We start from the raw sequence: 19,572 nt of genomic DNA on the forward strand, positions 1-19,572 counted from the left end.
CAAAAGGCCTCTTCTGCAGCTGTGGAGACGCCACGTAGACTCCACGAGCATCTCAGCCGTGGAGGACGTAATGTGACTGCACATACGTCTTCAGACCTCATGGGACGATCCATGTGGATTCACGTGCACGTACAAAAACTGAAGCGGCGTTTGTGTTTACGATGGGAGGAATGGGTCATAGACACTGATACGGTCGGTGTCGGATCCAGTCCGCTGAGCAGTTTTCCCCTCGTGAATAATGAAGGGCTGCTGGTGGTCACACTACACCGGCTTTTATTCAACCACCACTGATTACAGGGACAACACCAAAGGACGTGACTAATTCATGAGTCCAGATTTTTTAATTGCGGATGCTCTCCAGCATCTTTTCATAAGCAAATTGTGCACTTTTCTACTGCGAGTCTTTTCAAATGTCAAGGACTCTCAGATGTTCGATCACTCTGAAGAGTCCGCAGATGCAGAACAAGAGCTGGTGCTCTGAGGGTTGGAAATGTTATGACTATATATGGTTTCTTACTGGCACACTGACTACATATACAGTCATGACCAAAAGTGTTGGGAATGACACTAATGGATTCTTTGCTTAAATGTCATTTATTTGTCAATGAAACTCATTGAAACGTGTATAATACATCTAATTGTTTTTCAAGGCACATCAGAAACATGTAGAAATGGAAAAAAAAAAAAAAAACCCACAGCAAATTTTCCAAAAACAAAACATTCCCAAAACCTTTGGCTATGACTATATACTGTAGATGTATTAATAAATGTATATTTTTATTCAGGATATCATAGTGTCTTATGTCACATTTCTATTGTATGTATTATATTAATGTACTTGTCTGTTAATGTTCTTAGGAGAAAGATTTTAATATCATTTAGGAGGAAATAGTCAAAGAAATGGAATACAATATTCATAGTTACACTTTGTTGGTTTATAAAGCAAACACAAGTGGAAAAACTGACATTGTTACATTTGGTTTGATTTGATTTAAGTGGTTTTATTAATTTTATTGTTCTATTTCATACATACATCTAAATTCTGCCTGGTCTGCTTTTATTTCATTTATTAAAGCACATTGTAATAGTGTTTAAAGGGCTATATAAAATACAAATACATTATTATTATTATTAGAGTTGTTGTTTGTTCCTATCTCAGAATGAGCTGTTTATATCAACAGAAAGGAGTGAATTCACCTTGACCACTATGTTGCATCACTGTGTTTCTATAGAAACAAACCTTCTTCTTCCATTTTATAACAGGTGTCATCTTGTTAAAGTGCAATACCATCTCCTATTATATTTGAGTCTGGATCAGAATTAATGTCCTTAACTAAATGGTTTTAATGAGGGATGTTTATCTTCTTTTGCAAGCTTCACTAAAAGTGAACTGAGATGTTTGGTCTTAGATCACTTCAAATTGTAAAACAAGAGCAAAATATCAATAATAAAGATGTCCATTATGAATAAAGAACTATAAATGCAGTTTGATGCAACTTAAATCCTAAAAACAAGTGCTAATTCAGATTCTTACCAGTTTTTGCTGAGCTGTTACTAAACTTAAGTATGTGAAATGTATCCTACTTAATGCTGCCACTGGATGGTTCAGCAAACCACTGATATATTTAACTTCAACACCCCCCCCCCCCCCCCCCCCCGAAGAAAAACCAAAAAAACAATGTGCATGTCAGTGTATTTTTATGATGCATTTAGTGTTTTGATTGACAAAAATAACAACCCCTGATAACAACTTTGGGTACTGACTTGTAGTGATGTGACATTCACGAACAAATTGAATCTTTTGAACGGCTCTTTGAAATGAACGATGGGAACCGAGTCATTGTAAAGAGCCGTTCATTTTATTTATTTATTTTTTTAAGGAGGGAGTGTCTGATTGCCTGTCAATTTAGCGTCAGTGAAACCCTCTTTGTTTTCTTTTGTTAAGATTGTTTCTTTTTGTTCGGTTGTAGCAACATCCGCAGGCCAAAGTGTGCGCATTTTTTTTTCTATTTCTCATTACGGCATTCCTTTTCTTATTACCACATTTTATTTCTACTTTGAAGAACAACCGTTTGAAAATATTTGTGCATTGTGCAGCTTTCTAGTATTTACATTTATTTTTTGTTCATGTTGCCGGAGTTACATACAATGTAACTCCAGCATTTGCCTAATGTCACCTCTCATGTCACATATTTAGCCCACACACTTGAGCAAACTAAGATAATATTAACTGCCGCGCCAATTAAACACCTTTAAAATGTAATTCCAATCATCACATGTAGCCTATTTAGTCATTAAAACTTTGGCATTTCAAAATAATGCAAAAAACATAAAAGAGCCAGTCTTTTGAACGGCTCTTTTCTGTGAACGGCTCCCTTCAAAGAGTCAAAATTCCCATCACTGCTGACTAGGGATGGGAATCGAGAACCGGTTCTTTTTTGAGAACCGGTTCCCAGTAGCTCAATTCCTTGGAATCGTTTGCCTGCCTGCTTAACGATTCTGCTTATCGATTCCGCCTTCGTTGTCCATGCACGATGACGTCACACATACGCTGCATTGTTTTGGTCAGAACGTAGCTAACATGGTGTTGAGGCAGAAACGGTCTAAAAAGACGACATCAGGTCCACTTACTTGGAACACTTGCAAAGCTTCCATGTCTTCAAAAGGGTGGAATCCCTCCAATATCCTCAAACATTTGTCCACAGCATGTGAATCATTTACAGGAATGTCACGTATTTGATACTCAGCGGCGCTTGTGATTGTTGCAGCAGAGTGAATGCCGGGCCGGTTCCGGTGTGGGCAACAAATGTCGTAACTCCTCAAATAGAAGTTTCCGAAGGTAAGAAGGGAGAGGAAATGAGGTGCACAACAATGGGAGACAAGCCGAGCCGAGTCGAACCGGTTCCACCTAGTAGAAATGCGGCAATAGAGAAATTAGTAAAGCGTCTTTAGTTTCACTTTCACTGCCCCCCCCCCCCCCCCCCCTGAACCAGCCCGGCGTCATCTGTTATTATTATTTGTACATACTGTATATGTTATATTTTCTGTGCAGAGATGGAAATATAAAAGACAGTTACTGCAAACACACCCGTTTGTACTCTTTTATTCCATCACCCAATGAGAAACGATAAGAGAATCAATAAGGAATCGGATCGATAAGCAATATCGATAATGGAATCGGAATCATTAAATTCTTAACGATTCTCATCCCTACCGCTAACTTGCTTGGCTGAGACAAAAACAACTTAATAAAGAAAAAAAAAATGCAAAAACAGGATTAAAAAAGCACTGTAGCTAACAGTAGTTCAACCAAATCTGACCCTAACTGAAGCATGTTTATTGCCTAAGCTAAAACGTGCAGGAGTCAAGATGGACAGTCCAGTCTGTTGTGGATTGGATCCTAAAACGTCGCAGATGCAATGACAAATACCATCACATGATGACTGGGTTGCTTTTTTAGCTGGGAAATCTGTTCCTGGTTATTGAAAATCCAATAATATGAATAATATTAAAAAAAAGCATAGATGAAAACAGCATGAAAAAGAACTTTAGGCTATAAAAGATTATTCCAAAACCACTGTGTTAAAATAAGAAATGAATGCAAAGCGGTCAGAGCCAAAAGCCTCAACTCACCAGAAAAATACTTGAAAAACATCCAAAATTCCCTCCAGTAGAGCCTCTTATCTGCACTCACTGGTTTTGCTTTTCTTTTCTGCCATCTGCATTAACTGTATAGATTTATTTAGTGTTTTGGCGATGAGCTAAACTTATCTCCAGGGTCAAGCAGCCAAAAGCAGGTGGTCCTCCCACAGCGGCTGCACCTGCAGGTCAAAGCCCACCCCCCCACACCGACTTCTTTCTATAGAGGCTCTCCTCTGTGGATGTTACATAACTCCCTCCTCCACTGGACCAGAGAGAGGAACGCAGTCAAACCACATGAGCCTCAAACCCATAGCCTCGACAATCATTTACCACGGGTGAAATGTTACACCTAATCTATTTAGGGTTAAAAACAAAGCTCTCTGAGGGACGTCTGCAGCCGTAAACATTCAATGGTTTGATGTAAACATATAGATTCAGATTAGAAACGCCACAGTAAAACTATAACCAGATTTGTCTTTATATAAGTGACGTTTTAAGGAGAATAATGATAGAAAAATCATGTTGTAAGTACTGAAACTGATGTAACCAGACACTCAAACAGCAATCAAAAGTGAAAATGAAGAGGATGAATTCCCCTTAAATACCTGAAGAAAAAAGTGAAAGTGAAAATAAAGAAGAGAACAAAAACATAGGTGTTTTCTCCACTGACTGTAGACTTTGGGGTGTGTCGACATAATTCCCCTTTTGTTTCTTTGTTTTTCTTCTTTCTTTGAGAAGCTCTAGGAATCTATGAATGAACCAACTATAAGAATAAGTTAAAACCAGCCTAGAACATCTGACATGGACACAAATATTCAACTATTGTACCATATTTGACAGTATTCTAAATCTGACAGGTCCATCATATTCCACCTGGATATGATTATGATTATTATGATTATTATGATTATGATTATTATGATTATTATGATGATGATTATTATTATTATTATAAGGCCTTTTTTCAGAATGGAGGATTTTCCAGTTCAGACATGTGGTATAAGCCAATCTTATCTTATCTAGGTGTATACTAGGGTATCAAGACCAAGACACTACAGAGACTGGAGGGTATCAAGACCAAGACATTGCCAAGACCAGAGGGTATCGAGACCAAGACACTACAGAGACTGGAGGGTATCGAGACCAAGACATTGCCAAGACCAGAGGGTATCGAGACCAAGACACTACAGAGACCGGAGGGTATCGAGACCAAGACACTACCAAGACTGGAGGGTATCAAAGCCAAGACATTGCCGAGACCGGAGGGTATTGAGACCAAGACAATGTGGACACCAGAGGATATCGAGCCCAAAACACTACCAAGACTGGAGGGTATCAAGGCCAAGACATTGCGGAGACCGGAGGGTATTGAGACCAAGACACTACAGAGACTGGAGGGTGTCAAGACCGAGACACTACAGAGACCAGAGGGTATCGAAACCAAGACACTGCCAAGACCGGAGGGTATCAAGACCAAGACACTACCAAGCCTTGAAGGTTGTCAAGACCAAAACACTACCAAGACTGGAGGGTATCAAGGCCAAGACATTGCGGAGACCGGAGGGTATTGAGACCAAGACACTACAGAGACTGGAGGGTGTCAAGACCGAGACACTACAGAGACCAGAGGGTATCGAAACCAAGACACTGCCAAGCCTTGAAGGTTGTCAAGACCAAAACACTACCGAGACCAAATGAGCTGAGTCTGTAACAAGACAGAGACCACAAAAAAGTGGTCTTGAGAAGACCGGTCTCAAGAACTAGTGGACTGTGGAGGACATGCATTGTCCATGAAGAAAACGTACACAATGTAACATGTTTTTAAAACAGATGCATCTGACCGGTTGCATTTGAAGAGGGCGCATAATAAATAATGATACTATTCTGTGATGATGCGGTTTTTGTACAAATCCCATCGAGACCACTATGTCTGAGACCAAGACCAAAACCAAAGAGAGTCCAGACCAAGACAAGACCGAGACCACAACAAATTACATAAATCACTAGTTGAAGGATTTAATAAGGTTACACTGAAACACTCGTGTGCATGCGTCAATCTTATAATTATATCTGGAGTTTAATTCAATCAACTATCCATTGAAAGCTTTGAATATTTGCCTTCTCTGACTCTAATCTGTCTTGTGTGTTTACATCATCACTTTTCTGCGTCCTGGCACTCTCATATGCACTATCTGTATTTAATAGCCTCTTTATTTTCCTCTTCTCCGTGTCGTGTTAAAAAGGTTACATAAATAGTTGTCTGATTGGCAGAGGGAACAACTGTTCTGAACTACCTTCTCCTGTTCTGAATCACTGGATCTCACTCACTCTTTGTATTCGCACTCATATTATGTAAATGTTTCAGCCTTGCTCTTTGTGCAGTGGATTCGTCATCACCACTTGCTGCTTCGGGCCTGCACCTGCTCCCTTTTTTTTTTTTCTGTCATGGCGGACAGATGGACTCGTTAATATTATTAAACTCGGGATGAAGAACTGCAAGTAAGTCTGACGTCATTGAATATATCCCAGCGGACATGCAACTGTAGATCTGGATTAAAAAGCTCTGTGTAGTGATGCAGCACTTCTTTGTCTGATACTCATCTCAAGCTGTGAAACAAATTTCGCTTCTTGGCAGCTTCACCGCAGCGTTTCCTCTTCCTGTTGGCTCCGACAGTGGTTTATCCATCAAATTAAAAACTGCAGGACTGTTATGTAAAAATATGGACGCCCGCCGAGCAACATCAGGCAGGAAAAAGGAACAAAAAAAATAGGTCAAGGTCCCTAGTTTACAATTAATTATGCATATTGACCCACAGTAATTACGTCACAGTCTGTTTTTTTTTTCTATCTGACCTGGTTGTTTGCTCTAAAAAACAGAAATTCCTCCATTCAAAGATGCATTGTGATACAGACTCACGCGGTGATGTAGTGATAGATAATCAGAGCATGACAGCATACAAAAAATGTAGTCAACAATAGGACTGTGTGAGCTGTCAGAAAGATCAGTAGAATCGCAATCCATGCTCTGAAGCACTATTTTTTTTAAGTTTTCCTTCTGTTTTCTTTGGTTTCTGGAGTTCAAGGTCGTATATGATGGCTCTTTGTTGCAGAAATGTCACATTTTCACATCATTTTGAGCTGAAATTCTTGAAATATTTTGACATTATCAAGACAATAAACATCAGTCACGTTTTCCCGTTTTTACATGTAACTGTTTATACATCTGTGACAAATGCAGTGTTCCCATTAATTATATCCTTATTATTTAATCTGACACGTTTTTTACACCCTAACTTAGCTAAACTATTTGTTTACATCAGACTCATTGGATGTTGGAGTTCAGAGGCTGGCGATTCAGCTGATGATTTATGGAAAAGCACTAAAACAACATGTTGCATACAGACTAAAAACCAGTCAATAGATGTGTAAGTCTTGCAATAAATGGACTGAAATTGATTTTGTTTTTTTGGAAGTTTTTTAGCCTTGGCAAGAACTAAAACTATGTCACTGTTACAACATCAGTCTCTTGCAATAAATTATGGGCTACTGTTATGTATTATATTACGATGGACATCTCTCAAGACATTTTAGATGATATGAAATTAAGGATTTTATATGTGAAAGTCTGAACCAAAGTATTTTTTTTATTAAACTGTATACATTTGGCATAAGCTGAAGCCAACTAATATAATGTTGTCATCATCTACATTTGCACTGACACAATTTAGATCATTTTTAACTTATTCTGTGTCACTGTGCACAGTCTTCTTCAGTTTTTCACACCAGTGGCCTTGCAATACAATACCCAAACTAACTGAACCCTCTTATTATGATGGGATAACATTGTAACTCATTTACCCACATTTTTATCTTTGTATTTTAAATTTTGATACTGCCCTGTCTGTGCTTGTTGACGTCTCTTGTTTTGCATGTCTTTACTTTTTTTTGTTTTACTGCCTGTGTGTTAAAAAATGTAAAAGTTAAAAATAAAATTGCTAAAAATAAAGTCTAAAAAAAAAAGAAAACTGTTGAAAACTTGGTTTTTCGTTTCAAACAAGTAAAATTACACCAAAATGTTTACATTTACAGACTAGCCTTTTACAAAAAATGTGAATAAACTGAACAAAAATGAACAACCTGAAGTGTCTTATGAGAAGTATGTGGATATATTATTACAATATTCTGCCTGTTATTAAATGTTATGTGCATTTTTAGATCCACTGTGATCTGTATGTTGTGATGCACATGTATAAATGATAAACTAAGGGGTAATACTATTAAAATTGCACTTATTTTTTAAAATAGTTTTCAGGTTGTTCATACTTGTTCATGTTACGTTCAAGTAACTCATTGTATCTAATTGTATACATCAGGTTTTTCAAGACAAAGAATATCACACTGATCATATGGAGGGCTTCAAAACTCATGTATCAAATATGATACGTTTGGTGTTATAGGGTTAATAGGTTCACCTTGTGAGGCATTCATTTAGGCTCTACAGCAGGGGTCACCAATCCTGGTCCTCGAGGGCTGATATCCTGTATGTTTTAGATCAGGGGTGTCAAACTCATTTTAGTTCAGGGGCCACATTCAGCCTAATATGATAGAAAGTGGGCTGGACCAGTAAAATAATATAAATAATAGGATAAGAACTTTTGAGTGAAAAAAGTAAATTCCGTAATGTAAATGTAAAAATTTTCATCATGGAATGTTACTTTTTTCACTCAAAAACATAGAAAAAACTTTGGAGTTGATATTATTTCTAAGTTCTTATCCTATTATTTATATTATTTTACTGGTCTGGCCCACTTTAGATCATATTAAGCTGTATGTGGCCCCTGAACTAAAATGAGTTGGACACCCCTGGGTTAAAGCACCACCATGACAGCAGTCGCAGTAGCTGTACTTCAGGATGTTGAATGTGAATATAAAGAACAGTGTCATAAACACATCGTTCTATGTTAGTGCTTCTTTAAACACTCTGCTGTGTTTTGGACGGAGCTCAGGACTGGAGCTTATCGCCTCCAGATGCTGAGTGTAAGGAGAGGACAGAGGCGGATCAGAGCAGTGAGTGGTGATGATAAAGAACAGCTTCCTACATACAGTAAATACAGTCCACATCATTTAACTGCAGGCGCAAGAATGAACGCAGCAGAACAAACAGCCTTCAGTCTGTGACTCAGAGAAATGGTCCCAAAGACACATATTCAGTCAGACAAGTGACTCAACTACAGTTTTGGCCTTTATTTATGTTTTGACAGAAGAAAGGACGTGGTGACACAAATGTTTTCAACTGGAATCAATCAAAGTTCAGAGCAAGGTTATAATAGTTTTGGATTTTTCATTCTAGTTTAGTTTTATTTAGTTTTGACATTTTTTTCTCCAATTCCATTAGTTTTAATTAGTTTTTAGAGCAGGTTTGCTAGTTTTTATTAGTTTTTGTCATTTTCTAAATGCTTAGTTTTAGTTTAGTTTTTTTTTTAATATCTTTTATCTTCTTTGCCGTCATATTCAAATAAATCCCAGACAGGACTCTGCTGCTTTCTCCCAACTTTAGTCTCCATGTTTCCAGGTAGAATGGGGACGAGAAGACGACTCTAAACCACAAGTGATGAGAAGTGACGGACCGTTAAATATCATACAGTGCCTCCAGCTAAAATTGCTCGAGGGAAATAAATCGATTTCATATCAATCCGACATTGACAAAGACGAAAACTAAGGGAATTTTATCCATCACTTTTATGTTTTAGTTAGTTTTGTAAGCACACAATACAGTTTCAGTTAGTTGTCGTTTTTTTCTTTTAATTATAGTTTTTATTTATTTCAGTTAACAGAAATGTTTTTACAATTCTAGTTTTCGTCATTTCGTTAGTTTTCGTTAACGATAATAACCTTGGTTCAGAGTCACACACTATTTAGCCAACCTCTCAGATACAAAGATGTCCATTCAACTTTTAATAACTGAGGTGTTATACGTGTTTTTTAATCCCAGGGGGAAATTGTTCCATTCAGATATAATAAAAAGAAGAAATTATCAGTAGAAAAAAAACCAAAAAAATTCAAAAACTTTATATACACACACACACACGTATAAATTTATTCCAAATATACATTAAACCACCGACAATCACAACTAGAATTGCAAGTATTTATAACTGGATGCATGTTCTCCTGTGCTGTTCATAATTATACGTAAATATTAACCCTGTAAAGCCTGAACCATGAAATCATTGACAGAAAATTTCAGTTCCTTGATACTGGAGCCTTTAATGACCCTTCTGAATAACCAAAAAATGTTTTCTTCAAATATCAATTTCCATGTATGAGTTTCAATTTTGTATCATATTTGATACATCGGGTCTCAATGCTCAAATATTATTTTTGAACAAACAAAAACATAATATAACACAAACATGTCTAACAAATTGGTAATTCCTTTTCAAAATTGTCAAAGTTCTGCCTCTTTCCTTATTAATGACAATCTTATAGTGTCACTGGAAAGGCCTCTGGTGAACAAATTCCTCCCCCCTGGTGGAACAGGGGGGAGGAATGTATCAATTAGATACACACATGTATTGCATGTATCTAATTGTATACATCAGGTTTTTCAAGACAAAAAATATCACACTGATCATATGGAGGGCTTCAAAACTCATGTATCAAATATGATACGTTCGGTGTTATAGGGTTAACAGGTTCACCTTATGAGGCATTTATGCAGACTGTACAGCAGGGGTCACCAATCCTGGTCCTTGAGGGCCGATATCCTGCATGTTTTAGGTCAGGGGTGTCAAACTCATTTTAGTGACTGATGATGTTTCATGAGAACATGAGAACGGAAGAAAAGATAAGAACGCGTATCGAGACATGGCCACTATCTACTGTGTCCCATAAATGACTCTAAACTCTCTATGAATCCATTAGCCTAGCGACCTATGCTAACTAAATCAACAATGCAAACCCATAGACCAGTGAAACACTCACTGAAAAAACACTGAAATTACACTGACAAACATGCCTTTATGAAAACGTATGTGAGCTGAGAAGAAAAGTTCTGCTGATATTTATGTTTTCAATGACACGATCTGTACATATATCTCATAGTAGATCATAGTATGACAAATTAAGACTGATCACAATCGATGCGGACAAATCTATCAACTCACATTATTACCTCCTCCAGGAGGTATTATGATCACTTTGCTTTGTGTGTTTGTTTGCGTGTTTTTTAGCAACCTTACGGGAAAACTATTCCAACCATCTTTACCAAATTTTACCCACAGATAGACCTAGGCCCTGGGATGAACCCATTAAATTTTGGGCCAAGTAGGCCAAAGTTCAAGGTCACAGCAAGGTCACAACATCTACAATTTTCCTATCTCTCATCATTGAGCAATTTTTGAAAATTCATAAAAAATTCAAAACGACTCCGATTAGCCTCCAATTTGATCCACCCATAGCTTAGAACAATATCTTATATCTGACCCAAAATTCTCAGATACAATGTGGATATTTCAATTTAACATTGAAAATCCCATTTACGACACATTTTTCATTATAACTCAACAAATATTGATTGGAATTTAATATAATTTCTTTTTTTTCTTTTTCTTTTATGGGCTCAGCTGTCTGTACCGATAAGGCAGCAGCCGACACCAACTGTACTCCCAGTCATCATTGCCCATTTTTCTGACACCTTTGCTTATGTATCCTCTTTTATTTGGACATTTTACCAGGGAGTATCTCACACTTTTCTACTTGTCTTGTCCAGCGTTCTAACAGCAGAATGGTAGTCTGGTTCCTTTTGGTGCTGAACAAATTTGCTTTGCCAAGGGTAACTTCATATATGTAAGTATATGAAGCGCCCTTTGATATTCTACTGTGTTTATTATGAGTTTTGCTGAACCACATTTCGATGCCGGACCTGACATGGGGGGTGGGGGTAGAAGAAGGAGAGAGAACAAGAGAGAAGAAGGTGGCGAAGACTCTCACAAGAAAGTATCAACAATACAAACAGCAACAACCATGGAGACAATTATAATGGTGACAATAACTACAACCAGAACTAAGTAAACTGGGCAGAAGAGAGAGAAAAAACAAACAAACAAACAAACAAACAAAAAAAGTAAAAAATAAGTAAAAGTAAAATAAAATAATTGAATATAATTTGACATACACATGACTGGTACCAAGCTTCAACTTTTTCTGCTGTATGGAACAACCTGTAAACTATTGAATTTAAAAAGAAATAGTCAATCCACACATGCACACCGTTCGGGGTGCTTGGGGGAGGTTTGCGTTCTCTGAACACTTGTTCTAACTTATTTTTGACTCAAACACAAAAGGCAAAAATCATGTATCCGATTTGTACTTGCATCACATTCATTAAATGTCAACTACATTAAATGTTAAGATTAGTGAGGGGTAAATGCATTTTGTCGGACACATTAGACATAATGTAATTTCATGTTGTGTGATTACGTTAAAGGCTTGCATTTCCTGACTGCTAGCACTGTATCCTGTCACTGATCCACCATTCCCAGTATGTCGGCCCGTCAGTCTAATCCTCCCCAGTAGGGCTGCCGTTAGGTAATGGGAGGCGTTGTGTAACTTCAGCAGCACAAAGCCATCACAGATAGACATTAACACTCATCCTGCTCACTGGTCTGCAGCGATGCACACACGCACATTTACATCCACATACAAAAGAGATTTACGAATGCATGAACACACACACACACACACACGAAACTACACTCTTATGCAATTTCACCACAAGCTGTCCTTAAGGAATGGGTCGATTTTCAGAGATTATAAATCAGGTAACTGTGACATTACTGACATAATGTCTGTGATATAATATGTGTCATTACTGGTTTTCTGATCTGTAAAGCAGACACATGACTTCGGAGAATTACATGCCAGCGTGTCGGGATGAGTGGGCTATTTTTGTGCGTTATACTTTCCGTTCCGCTCTGTCCTTGGGGGCAGACTGGCCACATGCCCTACTGTAGACCAAAAGCACTGTCCTCATTACTGACGGAAATGAAAGCCTCTCATTTTTTTTTTTTTGGCCGTCCTCTCATCCTTCAGTACATTCAGCGTCACAACTTTTAAGAGCGGGCCGTAAACTCACAGACCTGGAAATCTGACACAGTAAACCATACAGTTCTGAATTATGACGTTAGAGCGTTTTTTCCTAATCATTTGTGTGTTTAGGATTTTTAAGTGGCCCACAAATATGGCTTGATAATGCACTGGAGCTATAATTAGCCTGACCTATCTGTTAGAGGGTCAAAGGTCAAAGGGGACATATACTGTACAGATTGTAAAGCCCATTGAGAAGCATGTGTGCTGTTAATATTAATGTTATTATTAGTGCAGTGCTGTTAACGCTGTGATTTACCCACAGTGGGATCAGTAAAGTCTTATGTTATATAATCTTATCTTTTCTTATCTTATATTGTATTATCTTTTCTCATTTTATCTTATCTTATTTTTTCTTATCTTATATTTTATCCCATCTTATATTTTATCTTATCTGATATATTATCTTTTCTTATATTTTATCATATCTTTTCTTATCTTATATTTTATCTTATATTATATTATCATTTCTTATCTTATATTTTATCTTTTCTTATATTTTCTCTTATTGTTTCTTATCTTATATTTTCTTGTCTTTTCTTATCTTATATCTGATATTATATTTTCTTATCTTTTCTTGTCTTGTATTTTGTCTTTTCTTACATTTTCTTGTCTTACATTTTATCTTATCTTATATTTTATCCCATCTTATATTTTATCTTATCTGATAATATATTATCTTTTCTTATATCTTATATCTTTTCTTATCTTATATTTTATCTTATATTATATTATCTTTTCTTATCTTATATTTTCTTGTCTTATCTTATATCTTATATTTTCTTATCTTTTCCTGTTTTATATTTTAACTTATCTTATATTTTGTTATCGTTTCTTGTCTTGTATTTTTTTCTCATCTTACATTTTCTTGTCTTATATCTTATCTTATCTTATCTTATCTTATCTTATCTTATCTTATCTTATCTTATCTTATCTTATGTCTAAATAGATGGCAATAGTTGGCAAAGTATAAGGAGAAAAACTAGCCACAGGTCAAGAACTCCAGCAGCACTCGTCTTATAGAATAGCTTAAGTTCACTCTAAATAAAGACCAATGTGTTTCAGCTAGTGGTCATAAGAAAGGTCATCAGGAAATATGTAACCAGCTATATTTAAATAATGTATGAGACATGGAAAAAAAAAAAAGAAAAAAAATGACACAACAAAACAAACAAAAAAAAATCCTGTACATCTTTACACTGACTGACCAATAGGGTAACTGCAAATAAGTGTCTACCTGCCAATCATTGATATTAATTGGCAAAAAACTGTATGTGATTTGACAGAATGTTAGAGTAACATTTTGGGGGGGCTGAGGGGGGAGGGGGGGGGGGGGGGGTTGTTCTTCCTCCTCCTTCATCCTTTTGCATGCCAAGACAAATATATAGTTTCAAGAATGTATTCAACACCACATCTTAACTTCACTGCCAACATTTGACTTCAGTCTTGAGACACAAAAAGAAAAAAAAAATCTTCTCCTTGAATTTTCTGGCTCTAAAACTGAAAAGCTGACCTTGTTTTTCGACATCCTACCTTGGTTATATCCCATATTGGCTGCATATATCCTTAAATGTTGTACATATCTCTCATCACAGTGTTAGCTTTTGAATATTTTAATAGTTCTAGTAGTACTTTAGTAGCATATGTGTATTTAATATGTTATTCTGGAGCTTTTTGCACATACATCTACATTTTTCTTTGGTATTTTGTGTGATTTTTTTTGTTTTTGCTGCTAAATAGAACAGAGATGCTAAACTGATTTCCATTGTTTGTACGAGAGTGACAATAACGATCTATTCTATTCTACTCTATTCTATTCTATTCTATTCTATTCTATTCTATTCTATTCTCAACATTTTTACTTCTTTCAAAGTCCAAAACCTATCAATCTGGCCCTGACACTCCCTGTAATGTTATTTTTGCATCCTCAATTTTTATTTTATTTTATTTTATTTTATTATTTTACAGCACAAGAACAAACATACAAAAACACAACCCCTACCTCCCCAACCATGTGTACCTGAATGGAGGTAACTCAAGGAAGAGACAAAAACAATAATAAGTTGTAAAAAAAAAAAAAAAGAAAAGAAAAAAAAAAAACTATCAGTAGAATAGAAAATTACACAAAGTGTGAGTTTACACAATGATGCTTTGTAAATACAAACATACAAATAGCACAAGAAAAAGAAAATTGCAACTCTCTATAGTCAATAAATTTTTGCAAGAAAATAACATACTCAAGACTTTAACCCTTTCATGCATAGTGGTCACCACAGTGGACAGCTGTTCTATTTGTTTTTTTTATATTTATTGGTTGATTTAATCGGGATCATGCATATTTATGAACATTGTTGTACATAAAACACACATGTAAATATGCCAGAATTAGTAAAAAAAATTACTACTTTTCATCTGTAGTCCCTAGGCAGATGACAGAAACAAAACATAAAACAGCCAACATTAATACATCACTCGTTCGCTATAAATTAAAAAATAAAAAAATACACATAATGATGACAACGGCATCGTCAAAACAAACAAACAAACAAACAAATAAACAAAAAACAAATAGATATAGTATGATCACAGGGGCATTAGTCTATTCATTCACCACTATACTTACATACAACTAAACAGAGACAGTGTATGAGTGATGACTAACACTGGTCAACAACAAATTTATTGTTTCAGTTTTTTGAGCTGATTTAGGATAATTTTGGTGTGCTGAATCCAAAAATCACATTAATTTTGCTCAATCAGGTCAACTTTCTGAACTATGCTACATATTGGCTTTTTAACATTTTTGCTTACATTTATGGGCATTTTCACATCATATGATACAAAATTCTTTCATATTTCTTGCAATAAACGAGTTCTGAAGATTTTACTTTTGCCAATTTATGATTAATGTTTTTTTTAATATTACAGGTGAATGAAATGGCTTCGACTAGAAGATCTTGCAAAAATAAGCCTGACGTATTCTGCTACATCTGCGGTGAATACACCATTGTACCTAACAGGAATCCTGTTAGAAAATGATTTTTTTTCTCTTAAAACCTATTTTGGGTGAGAACTATATAAAAAATTAACTGATAAAGTCACAAAAATGTAATCAATTTTGTGAGAAGATCAAATTTGTCAAACTCAAATTAGCAAAAAAACCTGACCTGATTGAGAAAAACAGATGTCATTTTTGGATTTAGCAGTGCAAAATGGTCCTAATTCAGTTGAAAAATCCTAGACAACTTGCAAAAAACATTTTTTTGTAACCCAGTGTAATTAGTTCAATTCCCAAAATGTACCTGTGAGAGAATAAAGAGATATTAAAAAAAAAAATAGTAGCACGTAATTTTCGTGTCCTTTTGACTGTGTTACATGCAGATTTTTGTATAAAAAAATAATATAAAATAATTTTTTAAAATGTGTTTCATCTGAAAACTAGTTTCTCTTTTATATCAGTAAATATGTATTTTTAAAATAGACCCAGAGTGTTTCCAAACTTGCTTTATAACATTAGTCTACATCTGGTTTGATTTTTTAGCCCCCATGTCCTGTTTTTAGGGACCAGAAGCAACTAAATAAACTTTTTTTTTTTTTTTTTTCATATTATTTCCATGCAGGTATGTTAAAATGTGAGGAAATACCAGATTAGCAGCATTAAACATGTTTCAGTACATCAGTGAATACATGTTTCTTTGCTTCTAAAATTAAACACATCATTTCCAGCTGAGTGGACATTTTTGTAACTCCATGAAAAATAGGTTCATAAAAAATCCATTGCATTTTTTTTTTTTTTTTTTTTTTTTTCATGCCTAAAGAGGAATAAAAACACTCAGGAAAAAATCTTGATTAAGGTTCTTATAATTCATGCATGAAAGGGTTAAAAGCTGGATTATTTGTAATTGTAGCTACTTATAAGCATGTCATCACTGACAGTTGTGGTGCTGGACGTGTATGTTATGACTGTTCTATCTGTCCGTGCCAAGTGTGACTCTACATTTTACATTTAGGATCACACGGTTCTTAAGACACTAAAGTAGCTCGGCCCGTTTCTATTTTTAAGACGGTGAGTGATCAGCTCTTCCGTTGTCGACACTTCATCTCCTTAAATCTACCCTCACCTATCAAACACAGGCTTGACCTCATGCTGCTGAGTTGGTGTTTCAAGCACGCATGAGTTCACATTCACCTGAGAGAACACAACCAATGAGGTTTTCCAATAATTGCCTTCTTGATTGTTAAACGTAAGGAGCTGAGTCGACACACGACACGATACTGCTGCTAATCAGGTTAAAGGTAGCGGCAGGTCCAGGCGGTTCACCGTGACCTGCCGTGCAGACAGAGTGATCTCAATCCCTCTCCTCCTCTGGTCTCCTCGTTCTGCTCGCAGGTGATCTGTTCTCACCCAGCGGCTTGACTTTGACTGGTTGAAATGTCTGAACATGGACAAGGACGGACACAGGTGCAGATCAGCAGGAGACAGCAGGGTCAGATTTCAACAACACCTCCTCTGGTTCTCATGTAAACATATTTTGGGATTGTATTAACTGTCAAATACCTGAACACCAGGACCAAAAGCAGTGGCGGCTGCTCGTCTTTCAGAGAGGGGAAAAATGTGAAGTTATTTAAACATAAATTCAGCCCTCTGTTCCTTTTTAAGAAAATGGTCGTATCGTACCAAGTAAACAAGAAAATGTTGAAATTATGTTAAATTGAAACAAGGAAGTACAATGAGTGTGTTTTATTTACAGTGCAAGAAATGATTGATTTCACAGCAGAATGCGCGATGGTATTAAACTGAACTCCGTCAGTGAAGGAGTAGATCTCAAATTAGCTGTCAATCAAACGGGATTCAGCCTTTCGACCCATCCTCCAATCAGCATGTGGAATCCAGGCGTCCAGCCTGGCCAAGCTCCGCCCACAGCTCCATTCACCCCCAGAGACACTAGGCGTCTGGGGGCGGGACAACATCGTGGCATTTATCCAATTACCGTCCAGTTTTGAGGCAATGAAAAAAACTGTTCCACTCAGTCCCACTGAAGTGCATGGACGCTGAGCGTCTACGGGCAAATGCACTGAGCAGAGATTGAATGAGAAAACAGCGCAACAGGAATGTATGAGAAGTGAACAACATCGATTTGTGATAAAGCTGATTCTGAACAAACTTATCTTTGAGATGAACGTGTTCTAACACATTTGTAGTCAATGAAATGTCAACACAACCGTACATATTTAACCACTTAATTTTCGTAATTTTAGGGGAAGCTGAGCTTCCCTTGCAGTCTATGAGAAATCACCACTGACCAAAAGTATCTACTGATCTAAAATGTGTAATAACTTCTGAACCATCTATACCAGGGGTGTCAAACTCATTTTAGTTCAGGGGCCACATTCAGCCCAATTTGATCTCAAGTGGGCCGAACTAGTGAAACAATAGCATGACAACCTGTAAATAATGACAACTCCAAATTGTTCTCTTTGTTTTAGTGCAAATAATATTAAATTATGAAAACATGTACATTTACAAACTATCCAAACAAAAATGATGTGAATAACCTGAAAAACTTAAATTTCGTAAGAAAAATTAGTGCAATTTTAACAATATTACACCTCACCTTATCATTTATACGTGCACATTACGGATCGGATCTACAAAGGCACAAAACATTTAAAAACTGGCAGAATAATGTTAAAATTTCACTTAATTTTCTTTAGACATGTCATATTGTTCAGGTTTTTCACATTTTATTGTTAAAGGGTAGTTTGTAAATGTTAATATTTTCATAATTTAATGTAAATTTTTACACTAATGAAAGAATCAGATAAGGTCCGCACAACCTGTGAGCTCCCAAAAAATATTTATTCACCACAAGTAGTGATGTTTCGGGCCGCAGCCCTTCACCATTCATGTCTGATGAAGGGCTGTGGCCCAAAATGTCACTACTTATTTTTTGGGAGCTCACAGGTTGTGCAAACTTTATCTGATTTTTTCATCCACTGTTTTTTTGGGATCCTGCACACCTTTCAGTAGCTGGATGTGCGTGTCATCACCTCTTTTCAAAGTTTTTACACTAAAACAGAGAAAAATTTGAAGTTGTCATTATTTATAGATGTAATGTAATATTATGTTTTTCACAATTTGGAGTCATTATTTATAGGCTATTATGCTATTGTTTTAGTTGAGATCACATTGTTCTGTATGTGGAACCTGAGGTAAAATAAGTTTGACACCCTTGATTGTTAATATCTTAAGTGCAATTTTTACACTTTGCAAATTCATGCTGTGGGCCGGACTGGAAACTTTGGCAGGCTGGTGTTGGCCCCCAGGCCGCATGTTTGACATCCCTGATCTGTACACTGAAATAAGCCTAAAGAGCAACACAAATGTAAAGTTTATACATATTTTCCAGTGATTCATCCCAATAAATATCTCTTCTTCATTACTCTATGTGTATGAATAATCCTCAAAATCCAAAGAAGCCAAAAGTATCTACTGATTTCAAATGTTTGATAACTTTACAACCACTAATCCTATCAATACATGTCAACGATTTTGTTAAAATGCAGTTTCTCTGCTTTTTTCTGACACCAGATGTGTCTTATTTGACGTTCAGATGCTCTGTAGTGAACATGGAAACACCATCATCTTCTGCAACATTGACTCACCAATAAAACACAACACATGTAGTTTGACAAGTGATGATTGTAGATGCTTGTTTGGCTGGAAAAGTCGCTTTTTCTTCAGTTTTCTATGCTTTGATATAATAACTGACACATTTTTGA

The sequence above is a fragment of the Sphaeramia orbicularis genome, chromosome 11, assembly GCF_902148855.1.
Source record: "Sphaeramia orbicularis chromosome 11, fSphaOr1.1, whole genome shotgun sequence".
Classification (NCBI taxonomy): domain Eukaryota; kingdom Metazoa; phylum Chordata; class Actinopteri; order Kurtiformes; family Apogonidae; genus Sphaeramia; species Sphaeramia orbicularis.